General features: G+C 38.0%; 1 long non-coding RNA gene across 2 annotated transcripts; it reads right to left on the reverse strand.

Moving 5' to 3' along the window:
• Nucleotides 1-2831: 2831 nt before the first annotated feature.
• Nucleotides 2832-8950, reverse strand: LOC140118420 (uncharacterized). Of its 2 annotated transcripts, none has more exons than XR_011853195.1 (3): nt 8613-8950; nt 5915-6086; nt 2832-3014 (listed from the first exon to the last, which is right to left on the reverse strand). It is a non-coding gene; the product is annotated as an uncharacterized lncRNA (long non-coding RNA). The 2 variants fall into 2 exon arrangements; XR_011853194.1 differs by having other exon boundaries at nt 8541-8949.
• Between the last annotated feature and the right edge of the window lie 4846 nt (nt 8951-13796).

Here is a 13796-nt window from a genome sequence, read left to right on the forward strand (position 1 = left end):
CATATGAGTTTGGTTGAAAAGGTAGAGCGCCAATGTCATCATACCGATTGACTAGATACTGCATCCAAATCTCATCCAACATAAAATATTAAAAAAACCTGGAGTTTTGTTACACAGTTTTACCATATTATAACCATAAGATGGTTGAGGCGTGTTCTGAATTTAGGTATGAAGGATGTTGAGAGTCCTCTGTCGTAGCATGAACATTTCATGTAGGTGCTGGGGCCTAACTAAATTACAGTCTCACCTGTTCACCTGTTGGACAGTTCGAGTGTGCCTGGAAAGCCAATAATATGTGGAAAAGAGGGCTCTTTTACAGAACTTGCACTTGGACCAAGAGCTTCATACCCCAAACCAGAGCTGCTACTGGGCCATCGACCACAGCAGTAGAAGCTCAGTGACATAATCTTGCAGGGGCAGTGACCAGTCCTCTAATATGAGGGGGGCGTTTCAAAGTACGCAAGAATACTCAATAGCCACCCACAACTGGAGAACCCAGTCCAATCCCAAATACAAAATTAGGTATCTTTTTTTGTTAACAAAATGGCACTAATTCAATCTTCAAAGGGCAAAAGATCAGAAAGGAGACAAAGCCCTGTAGGTCTCAAGGTCTCAACATGTAAATTATCGCAGCAGCAGAAGATGATTGTTCTGATATTTTGGATGGCAGAGGCCAGGACGATTAGGTTGACTTTGTTTACTACCCATTAACAGTATAAAATTACAGAACCCAGAATTTAAAGAAACTGAGTCCTGCAATTCTGTGAAATCAGCCAAAATCTCTGTCAATGTCCATTGCTATAGAAATGAATAAGACTTGTCCGGTCACATCTTTCTCCAGCGCCTGATGCCCCGGCTATAATAACTAATCTGTCTTCAGGATCAGCCTGTAACATTTGCAAAATGTCCTATATAAAGAACTGCAAAATAATCTCTTTGGGAAGCTGACCAGGACAGCTCGCACGTACCGAAAGTGTCAGCATTACTTATGCTTGTGGGCAAATGACTTGATTTACTTGGGCTTTGGGCCCAGGAATAAACTGTGTACTTTCCGCAGATGCTTTGATGGTAACATTGTTCTGAATGGTGCTATGTCCATTGTCAGCGCCTGGAAAATAAATGGAGAGCTGCAAAGTTATTTCTAGAAGAAGAAACAAAAACAAAAAGCAAAAGATGAGGAATAAAACAATTGTGACGAGTAACCTGCCATGTAGAAGCCTAAGGGAGGAGGACGACACAAGCCTCGGGCGAACATCAGGCTCTTCTTCTCCAGAGAATATGATCAAGAAAACGGGAAATGCTATTCCTCTTTCAGCACTGAGACCTATTCTTAAATTGGATGCCCAGGATTATCTAGATTGTCTCATTCACCACCCCAACAGTTTATAGAATCTGTATAGAATCAATCATGGAAGACTCTCTATGGACACTGGCCCGGATATATCATTGTGTCTGCGCCAGTTTTTGGTTTGAGTTTGCACTAAAAAAAAGTGTCATTGGAGCTTGCACATGGATTTATGAAGTGTTTGCGCCACTTTTGTATTGTGGCTGCCCAACACTTTAAAAAAGGGGCTTAGTCGGAGTTTGGGACAAAATTATTAGTGAGCTGAGCCACAATTCTGTTGCAACGGCATGAAACAAAGTGCACCAAAAAATAAAGGTGCAACTGTGTCCCATCCTGAGGGGGCACCAACTCCCCGCGATGGCCCATAGCAATACACAGCACCGACAACTCCATGGCCACGTGACGTACAGGGGGTAGAAGTCACAATTCCCGGCTTCTGCGCCTGTTTTCAGGATTACAAGTTGTATTAAATGTACATGAAGAGAGGGTCCGAAATCCCCTAAAAAGAATCGGGCATGTTGAAATCCAGTAGTGCATCAGAGGATGTTGGGACACCATGGTGCATAATACACATCAAATTTGTGGGTCTAGATGATAATAACTTTTTAAAAGCTTAAACGGGTTGGCCGTGAAAATAGAAAACCAATAGGTGACCTGTTCTGGGGTAAGAAAAACAAGACACAGACTACCTGGCATATCTCTGGTACATCTGGTTTTCCCTGGCATATCTGGTTTTTAGGCCTGCGCACAACTCTGGGTGTTAGGGAATCATGGGATCCACTTCATTTCTTCACCCCCTCAGACCATGGAACAACATAGGAAGTGACACCTCATGTCCGGGAAGGCCGGTCAGTGAATGGAGCAGGTCTATTGACCAGTGAGAACTTCAGGTCAGGCACAAAGCCTTAAACCTAAAGTACCAAAACAACAAGGGAACCAGGAGGAGGGTATGTAAGTGTTCCCTGGAGGTTTACCAAGTTATTATCATTTACTTATCCTTACTATAAGGAATTTATTGGAGATCTCTGTGGTAAATCAGGCAACACCCCTACCAATCAGCTTTCTATTATGTAGTGGCCACCATGTTTTATGGAGAGGCTGCTCTTAAGGAAGTGAATGGGAGAATGGGGCTCTACTACATTACATATGGAGCTGTCTGGTGTTCGTCTATTCTGGCGCGGGCCATGTAATCCGTGTCTCCTTGTGGAGAATGGCAAATTTTAACAGAGTAAGTTTATTATTGGTGACCCTATTAGGGTCTTATACTTACCCTGGTAAAGTGTTTTATATGTTGACAACCCCTTTTATTGCTGGAAATCCCCTTTAAGCTGGACAGAGCAGTATGGGAGATTGTTTTAAAGGCATAGGAAGGCCAATGCCATTCATAATCTGTAGACATCCCTATGGGCAATGTATAAGATGCCAGAAAATTCACCCAAAGAGGACAACAAGGAATGAGTTTTTTTTTAAAATATTTATTGAACATTTTAGGACCGGCATAAAGATAATTCACTGTAAAAACATTTCCCAGCTCATTAATGACTATTCTCAAAAAAGACAGATGTACGAGGCAACAGATTCATCATCCTCGCTCCGACTTCAAGAGACCATCGACCAAAATTGTCAGGTTGTCAGTGCTGAGCTCGTAGGAACAGAATACAATGTTTACCTGCAAATAATGAGATACAGTGGAGATAAGTGAGAGCGAAAGAGGAGAGACACAGAGGGGGCAGGGGGTCTACCAAGACGAATGGTGGAGAGATAGATGCGTAAATGTGTGGATGTAGCAAGAGGGAGACTATAGCCTTCTCCACAGCCTGGAGGGTGTAGATTGGACATGATAGAACGTATAACATAGGGTGTGGGGGTGTAAACTGATATATGTTTGTACTGTACTATATTATGGGGGCACATTTATCATATGTTAATGTATTTATGAAAAACATATAACCGGGCTTTGGGGGGGGGGATCTTATACTTCTTTCTTGGTACTCCCATTGTCTTATATCAGTGCCGTACCCCTGTATGTATAAAGAACCAGGGCTCGCTCACCCCACCACTGCCGCACTGTCAGTCCTGATTTCCGGCTGTAGTTTCCAGGGTGAGAAATGGAAAATTAAGAACTTGAACCTTAAGCCCCCCCAAGCCTACAAACAGGACCTTCTTTTGTAATATGTACGTCCCCTGGAGGTTTTTAACATATTTCTAGGTTGCAGCATGAATGAAAAATAATCTTTTATTCTTTTGAAAGAAACAGTCATGGCACCTCCTGTAGTCAGGTAACCCCGCCTCCTAGAGTCAGGTAAGCCCCATCTCCTGCAGTCAGGTAACCCTGCCTCCCAGAGTCAGGTAACCCCGCCTCCTCTAGTCAGTGTACCCCTTCTCCTGCAGTCAGTTAACCCCAATCTCCTGCAGCCAGTCTGCTCTGCCCAGTCCATGCACCCGATCCAGCCATGCCTCTTAATTGTGATGTCATTCTCTGGCTATCTGGAGATCTAGTAGTCAGGTCTGGGCCAGGTGCGTGGAGTGGGCAGAGCAGACTGACTGCAGGTGGTGTGGTTTCCTGATTGTGGAGGTGGGGCTTTCTGACTGCAGGAGGCAGATTTACCTGACTTCAAGAGGCGGGGTTACCTGACTGCAGGAAGCAGGGTTACCTTACTGTCTGCTTTTATACGTATATATTACAGAAGAAGCTACAGTAAATGGGTTTGGAGGTGTGGTGTGGTGACATATTCGCTTTAAATGAAGCAGCTCCATCTACACCAATGTCTCACTTCAAGAAGCCTAGGGACACAAAAGCCAAACCAGCAATTTTCTTCTAAAAGGAACAGACACAGGACTGTAGAAGGTAATGTTTCAATGTCATTGCAAGAGGTGATCAGATGATAAATAGTATCCGATCTAGAGAATAGTGTCCTATCCGCAGGCAGCATGTTATAGAGCAGGATGAGATTAGCAGATTGTACCTAGTGTCCTATCTGCAGGCAGCATGTTATAGAGCAGGAGGTGCTGAGGAGATTGCACACAGTGTCCTCTCTGCAGGCAGAATGTTATAGAGCAGGAGGAGCTGAGCATATTGTACATAGTGTCCTATCTGCAGGCAGCATGTTATAGAGCAGGAGGAGCTGTGCAGATTGTACATTGTGTCCTATCTGCAGGCAGCATGTTATAGAGCAGGATGAGCTGAGCAGATTGTACATAGTGTCCTATCTGCAGACAGTATGGTATAGAGCAGGATGAGCTGAGTAGATTGTACATAGTGTCCTTTCTGCAGGCAGCATGTTATAGAGCAGGAGGAGCTGAGTATATTGTACATAGTGTCCTATCTGCATGCAGCATGTTATAGAGAAGGAGGAGTTGAGCAGATTGTACATAGTGTCCTTTCTGCAGGCAGCATGTTATAGAGCAGGAGGAGCTGAGCAGATTGTACATTGTGTCCTCTCTGCAGGCAGTATGTTATAGAGCAGGAGGAGCTGAGTATATTGTACATAGTGTCCTATCTGCAGGCAGCATGTTATAGAGCAGGAGGAGCTGAGCAGATTGTACATAGTGTCCTCTCTGCAGGCAGCATGTTATAGAGCAGGAGGAGCTGAGCAGGTTGTACATAGTGTCCTCTCTGCAGGCAACATGTTATAGAGCAGGAGGAGATGAGCAGATTGAACATAGTGTCCTATCTGCAGGCAGCATGTTATAGAGCAGGAGGAGCTGAGCAGATTGTACATAGTGTCTTCTCTGCAGGCAGTATGTTATAGAGCAGGAGGAGCTGAGTATATTGTACATAGTGTCCTATCTGCAGGCAGCATGTTATAGAGCAGGAGGAGCTGAGCAGGTTGTACATAGTGCCCTCTCTGCAGGCAGCATGTTATAGAGCAGGAGGAGCTGAGCAGATTGTACATAGTGTCCTATCTGCAGGCAGCATGTTATAGAGCAGGAGGAGCTGAGCAGATTGTACATAGTGTCCTATCTGCAGGCAGCATGTTATAGAGCAGGAGGAGCTGAGCAGATTGTACATAGTGTCCTATCTGCAGGCAGCAGGTTATACAGCAGGAGGAGCTGAGCAGATTGTACATAGTGTCCTATCTGCAGGCAGCAGGTTATAGAGCAGGAGGAGCTGAGCAGATTGTACATAGTGTCCTATCTGCAGGCAGCAGGTTATAGAGCTGCATCACTGCTCGTTCAGGGTATCTCTGTATGATGAGTCTCTGAGTGTCCTACTTTGTGGTAAATATAAACCTCTGTGTAATAATAATTAGATGGGATCTCTAGAGATACTTTTATGCTTCCTATTGCTCCATATGTACATAAATAGATAATACATAGAGTTTGGAGGAATTTTGTGACCCTGCTGGCGCCATGTCCATTACCACCCAGCTTTTTAATAAAAAGATAGAAGTCCTCCACCTCTGATAAGATTTGATAAGAACTTTACGTTGATTTTTGCAGACACATCTGCATTGTACGGGTGACCTGCTCCTCTTCTGCTAAGAAATTCCTTGTAATTGATTTGATTTGAATAATTTTCTGATGGCGGCCGCTCCCCAGCACAACACTTAATAATCTTCTATTAACCTCTCCATGCTGGGCCTGGATTCAGTCACATCCATCTGAATGGTCCATTTCACCCTCACAGTGGAGGTCAGGCTGTTACACTGGGAAAGATTTTAGGAGATATTTAGTTCCATGCTGTCCATCACACGCTCCACTGACCATCCAGGCCCCGGCTGTTTACATCAGATTCTCCCTGTGATGTAATAAAGGAGAACTCCAGGCACATGTACAATATACAGGATTACCCATCAGGCACCGGGCCATGTGTGTACAGCCTACTGCCAGAGCTGATAACTCTTATACACAGCCATGGGAGATAGAGATGATAGATAGATAGATAGATAGATAGATAGATAGATAATAGATAGATAGATAGATAGATAGATAGATAGATAGATAGATAGATGATAGATAGATAGATAGATAGATGATAGATGATAGATAGATAGATAGATAGATAGATAGATAGATAGATAGATAGATAGATAGTACATAGATAGATAGATAGATAGATAGGAGATAGATAGATAGATAGATAGATAGATAGATAGATAGATAGATGATAGATAGATAGATAGATAGATATGAGATAGATAGATAGGACATAGATAGATAGATAGATAATAGATAGATATAGATGATAGATAGAGATACAGGATACACAATAGATTGATAAATAGATGGACAGATAGATAATAGACAGATGGAGGATAGATAGCTTTAGAAATTCCACTTTGGAAATTGAATAAAAGATACAATTTTTTCACTACTATACAGCATGCAGATTTATATAAATATAGATGATGAATACAGAATAGATGGATAGAGAGAGATACAGGATACATAATAGATTGATATATGGATAGATATGGATAGACAGACAGATAGATAGATAGATAGATAGATAGATAGATAGATAGATAATAGATGTATAGATAGATAGATAGATAGATAATAGATGTATAGATAGATAGATAGATAATAGATGTATAGATAGATAGATAGATAGATAGATAGATAGATAGATGGATAGATAGCTTGAGAAAGGCTCAGCTGAGCCAAAACATTGCAACTTTTGGATATGGAATAAAAGAGGACTTTTTTCCCCTATTAATCAGAGTACTGATTTTTTTCCTTTGTTTATAGATATATGGATAGAAGATAGATACCGTATAGATAATCAATAAATAGGAGAGAGAGAATACATAATAGATAGATAGATAGATAGATAGATAGATAGATAGATAGATAGATAGATAGATAGATAGATAGATGATAGATAGATGATAGATAGATAGATGATAGATAGATAGATAGATAGATAGATAGATAGATAGATAGATAGAGAGATAGATAGATAGATAGGAGATAGATGATAGATAGATAGATAGATAGATAGATAGATAGATAGATAGATAGATAGATGATAGATAGATAGATAGATAGATAGATAGATAGATAGATAGATTTAAGGTAGAATTTAGGTGTATGAATAGTTTATACTTAATCAGATAAATAAATAAATAGTGGGTCATATAAATAATAGATAGAAACCTAGACAGATATGGTAAATAGCTTTAAAAAACATGTTATTTATCTATGATCCGTGATTGTTGGATAAAGAGAAATAGAGAAAGAAAGAAAGAAAGCTAGACAAATGGATAGCTAAAAAGATAGAGGCCGATAGTTACATAAATATATATATATATATATTAGAGAGATACATTTAATATGGGAAGTTAGATAAATATAGAGAAGTATGTAGTAGTAGAGAGTGCTGTATATACATCTTCTATAGGTGTGAGCCTGTGCTGGCGGTGAAGGGGTTAAGCAGTGATTATCTTGCAGGTTGCTGCTCTGTGACTGGCAGCAGAGGAGCAGTGTCTAATCGGATTGTGTCTGCCCTTGTAATCCCAGCTCACAGGGCTGCAAGCTCCCTCTCTCCAATATCACTAATGTCATTTGTATTGGCTGCATTAGACAGATGTTCAGAGTGTCTCTCCTTCCTTCTGGATCTGATCCCCCTTAATACTTTCACTGCCATTAAATCCACAATCCTCCCCTTTTACTTTTCCTGCAATCTGGCAGAGTGGCAGCACCATGCTATGCACTTGGCATATGGGACACACAGGACAATTTCTAAGACAGTCACAGTGATAGCAGCCAGGGGTCTGCATGGAGGACCAGAGCTGGGGCTGGGGAGGAAAGAGGAAAGAGGGAGTGAGAAATACATACTAAGGAAGGATAAGGGAAAACAGAAGGGGAAAATATAGAATAGGGATTAGAGATTAAGAAAATGCAGAATGAGGGAAGGAGAAAGAGAGAGATGAAGAGTGAAGAGAGTGAAAGTGTGAGGGATGAGAGAAGAGAAAGAAGAGAGGAGGAGGGGAAGACAAAAGAGAGAGATAGGGAGATCCGGCAGGTAAGTAAGAGAATGAGAAGAAAGAAAGAAAGAAAGAAAGACGGTGAATGGAGTTGTGACAATAATGGGTTTCTGGGATAAGAACATGTATAAGAGAGAAAAATGAAGAGAAAATGAAAGTTACATGGAGCCTGTGATGACTATAGGAAACATTTACTGACGAATATATATAGAGAGAGGACGTGATGGAGGACTGAGCTGTAGCGCTGTGACATGACCACTTACCTGCAGGCAGTGGACTAGCCAGTGTCTATACAGTCTCCTTCCACCAGGCAGGACCCACATGCTGCTACCTACCTGTGGGCAGGATTCTGTAGTCAATCACAGCCGCCTCTTTAGCGCCCCCTATCGTCCATCCAGTCCCAGTTGTGTCTGTGCAGACTATGCACGCTAGGAGCTGCCCCTCGTCCCCTGCTACACTGTAACGACACCCCTCCATCCATCCATCCTTTCATGCAGGTTTCCTTTTGTCTTTCTCCAAGCCTTGGAGCTGCCTGTGCTGTGTCTCCCTGCCTCCACAAGTCTCCTTCTATCCGCAATGTCTCTGGCACCATTGTCTGTGCTGGTTCTGCAATGTGTAAAGTGGAAACACATGGAGGCAGAGCCCAGTCCAGGGCACACACAAGCCCCCAGTCCCCCCAGTCCTCCCAGTCCCCCTCCAGCCCTGATGGGGATGGAGAAATTCTATCAATTCCATGTGTCTGGACCACAGGCAGGATCAATACAGAGGAGATGTAGAAGTCCAGCCTCATGTCAGGACAAATCACAATAATGTGTCTATTATTTCAATCGATGCCACAACATCTGATGCACAATGTGTCCTGTGTGTGTGTCCTGCCCTCATCCAGGGGTAAACAAACCATTCATATTCGTGTCAATATCTGCAAATAAATGACCAAATTCCTGCAACTCAGCAGCCTGACAACCCAGACCCACTGCAGTCAGCCTGTGACGTCATCGGCCAGTGACGTCATCACTGGGAACTGGGAATGAGGGATGTAAAATACCTACATGAGAAAAGCCATATGTATCTATCTATCTATCTATCTATCTATCTATCTATCTATCTATCTATTTATCTATCTATTTATCTATCTCATATCTATCTATCTATCTATCTATCTATCTATCTATCTATCTATGTATCTATCTATCTATTTATCTATCTATTATCTGTCTAAACTGTCACTATCTACAGTATTTACTTATTTATCTTTTTATCTATTTTTATCTATCAGTATCTATCGATCCATATATATATATACAATATCTATCTATTCTTTCTATCTATATATATTATATCTAGAGTATCTATGTCATCATCTACAGTATCTATGTATCTATGTATCTATGTATCTATCTATTTATCTATCTATCTATCTATCTATCTATCTATCTATCTATCTATCTATCTATCTATCTCTCTATCTATCTTCCGATTGTATTTATATATATCTACAGAATGTATCTATTTACATTATCTGTCTATCAATCTTTGATTATATTACTATGACTATATAATATACATTACATACATTATTTCTGAATATATATATATATGTTTGTGTGTATAACAAGATTAGCAACTGAGCAGACACATGACATTGACTCACATTTCATTTCCAACATTAGAAAAACCTGCTACAATAAGTGAGAAATAAGATAAATAAATGTGTTCAACATCATAGAAATAAAATAAGAAATACACGTTTTTAAATTCTAAAATAACAAAAAAAATAGGAAGAAGAATAAAAAAAGAATGAGAGGAATTTAAAAAAATGCAAAAAAAATTAATAAAATTAAAAACATTACATTAAAAAAAAACCTGCTAACAAGTGTTAGTGTGAGTGTTTTTCTACAGCACAGTTCCATCTGTCAGACATTAAAAAATGATCATAATAATCCACGATAACATTCCCAATCTATTTCTAGCCAATGGAATAAAGAAGAGATTAATAATCTGCTGCTCACAGCTTCCAACCCCAGGACAAAGATCCAGCGACTTTATTGTAGAAATGATTGGAGGAAGAAAACATTTTTAGTCATTTTTTTATCATTTATTTTCTTTTTGTTAACAATATTCTGGTAAAATTCCCTGAACTTTATAGTATTGTAAAAGCCATATAAATAAATCATTTGTCTGGGGAAGGAGTGATATCATTGGAAAAGCTGCAGCCCTCTTCTTCTTCTCCTCCTTCTCTTCCTCTTTCTCTCCTTCTCCTTGGTGGGAAATGAAAGCTCTTTTTCTGAACACTCCAGGTTTTATGGTTTGGTGACATTGTAGTCATTCACATGAACTGATAATATACAACCAAGGGTTAATTTACTGCCTCTGTTCAGGGGGCGCTGAGTGGTGTTAAGGGTCACTAAAGGGAATTTACAGGAAGCCTGGATTTTACATAAAAGATTCAAGGATTATAATTTTGTTTTCGTTCCATACTGTACAGAGTGTGTAACATGTCAATTAAGGGTTTATTCCTGATTCTTTATTACAGCTTTTCATTTTTATATATTATTTTTGGAAAAAAAATTAGATCTTTAGAGTACCAGCCACCAACCACCCTGTGTTACCTTCCTTTTTAACATAAAAACACACTATAAAGACAAAAATAAATGAATATATAATAACAAAAAAGAAAATAAGACAACATTTTTAAAAAATCTTATAACAATCATAATAAATAAATAAATGAATGAATATAATAACAAAAAACGACAAAATTAAAAGAAAAAATATAGAAAATAAAAAAACATACCAATGACTATAATGATAAAAAAATAAGACAAACTAAAAATAAGCAAAAACAATAGGAAATAAAAATAAAGTCATATATAATTGTACATAATAATTAAAGGCAAAACAAAAACAAACACAAATAATATATCAATGAAAACAAGAAGAAGATGAGACAAAAGAAAAAAAAACAATAGAAAATAAAATGATGAAATAAAGATGGGGAAAAAGAAACAACATGGAAAAAAATGTAAACAATATAACAAAATAAAAAATAACATTGATGAATATAATTATAAGAAAAATGAAAAGTAAGACTAAATAATAACTAAAGTTAAGCAAAAAAGGAAATAGCCTGGATGGGTAGAGCATAGCAAAAGATTCTTTCTTTTATATTTAGTAAATATATACATCATATATATATATAATTTTATAGGACACACTAATTCACTAATCTTTCTCTCTTTCTCTCTCTCTTTAGATTTATTTAATTATATACATGTATATTTGCATATTAAAGGATAGAAACATATATACACATATATAGTATAGCTATATTATATTGATGCAAAAAATTCTAAAATAGCAGTTTTTTTTCTCTTGACCCCAGTGATCAGTAGAGTCTCCCCTTGTCCACTTTAGCTGTAAATAATAGATGTGAGATTAGCTCATTAACCCACATTAATCACTGATAGAGAAGAATAAATCACAAGCTTTCCTCCAACTTCCAAACTCTCCAGTGCAGCCCCCCAGAGCCCCTCCATATCTCCATGTAGATAGACCCTGTGTAAATGAGATGACTGCTGAGTAAACTCCATCCACTTCAGCCTCCAAAAATGAATCCCTCTGTATACAGGCCATTACTGTGAAGTGCTTCCCCTAATTACAGGGAAACCTCATCATTAATAATATCCTCCCTATATTTTCTATTTATATCCCCCTATACACCTAGACATCCAGTATGGTGGGAGGGCAGGGAGGGTTCCACAGGTAACAATAAATGCAAACAAAGCAATAATAAATGTAAAAAGCTACTTTGGAAAAAAATAAAATATTTTTTTTTTACAATTAGACAAAAGCGAAAAAAAATAAAAAGAAAAAGGGAAACTTGCCATAACCACACTAAAACAGGTGAGGAATATTTCTAAAAAAACAGGGCTAGTGAGGCAAAGAGTTATACATATTCTCTGTGTATTATGCTATCTATAGTGAGTATGTGTATTATATCGTTTGAAATATAAAATTATTATCTATGTTTTAAATATTTTAGGTGATTTTATGTTTCTTTTGGTTTGCTTTTCAAACCTGTAAAATACATTTACTTCGATGATCTCCAGTGTATTATAACTTATCTGTGTCCATATCTATCTATATACTGTATCTCATACTATATACTGTATCTCATACTGATCTATCTATCTATCTCATATCTATCTATCTATCTATCTATCTATCTATCTCATATCTATCTATCTATCTATCTATCTATCTATCTATCTCATATCTATCTATCTATCTATCTATCTATCTATCTATCTCATATCTATCTATCTATCTATCTATCTATCTATCTATCTCATATCTATCTATCTATCTATCTAATAACTATTTATCTACTGTATCTAATAAAGATCCATCTATCTATCTAATAAATAATAATAATTTATCTATTTATCTACATACTGTATATCATAACTATCTATTTATCTATAGATCTAATAACTATCTATTTATCTACATACTGTATCTAATAATTATCTATTTGGACATTAATCAAACTCATATATATGTTTACCTGGTATTACAATTTATACAATCTATCCATTATATATATTAGACACACGTATACATTTATAATTAATTAATCTATCTATCTATATTCTATCTAATTATCTACAGTATCTATTTATCTCATATCTATCCATATCATATCTATCTATCTATCTATAGAACAATCATCTATGTTATATCTATCTATATAGAAATGAATCTACAGTATCACATTTATATCTAATATATATATACTTTTTTATTATTTCTACAGTATTTATCTATGTATCAATTTATCTGATACCTCTCTATCACCTGTTCTATCTATTTATTTATCTATCTGTCATCTATCTATCTAATACATATTCTATTTATCTATCTTCAATCCATCTATTTATCTATCTATTAACTATTCTATCTAACATCTAATAGATAATATGAAAATATACTATATAATCCTCACCACTTATTGTGCCTAAACAATATATCTAGAATGGATACTATCACAGACTGGATACTATGTAGACATGTTGTGTAGTAATACAATGCTCCCCTCCTGTGTGTGTCATACTCTACCTTCCAGCTGCTGGTCAGGCACTGTCCCCTCAGGTGTGTGACTTCTCCTCCATGGTAGGTGTGATCCTGTAGTCCCAGTAGAGCTCAGATGCCTCCTCCAGCCTGAGTCCTTGCTGTCTACCATTGACTGGTGCCAAGCGCAGGTGGTTCTCTGCATCCTAACCACTTTTAATAGCTCTGCCTTCCCCCATTTTAGTCAAGAACCTTGTAATTAATTTTAAGTTACCCATTGCACCATATCATTAAAATCAAAAAAAGCCAGTCCAAACAGCATCACAAAGAAGGGAGATGTGAAGAGCCCATTTGCATACAGCTTTTCCTCTATGGTGATTGTTGAAGTGCCAAGTGTTATATCCCTAATTACACAAGATTATTGTGGAGAAGGCCCTTTAATACTTATT

Source organism: Engystomops pustulosus, chromosome 1 (genome assembly GCF_040894005.1).
Source record: "Engystomops pustulosus chromosome 1, aEngPut4.maternal, whole genome shotgun sequence".
Taxonomy (NCBI): Eukaryota; Metazoa; Chordata; class Amphibia; order Anura; family Leptodactylidae; genus Engystomops; species Engystomops pustulosus.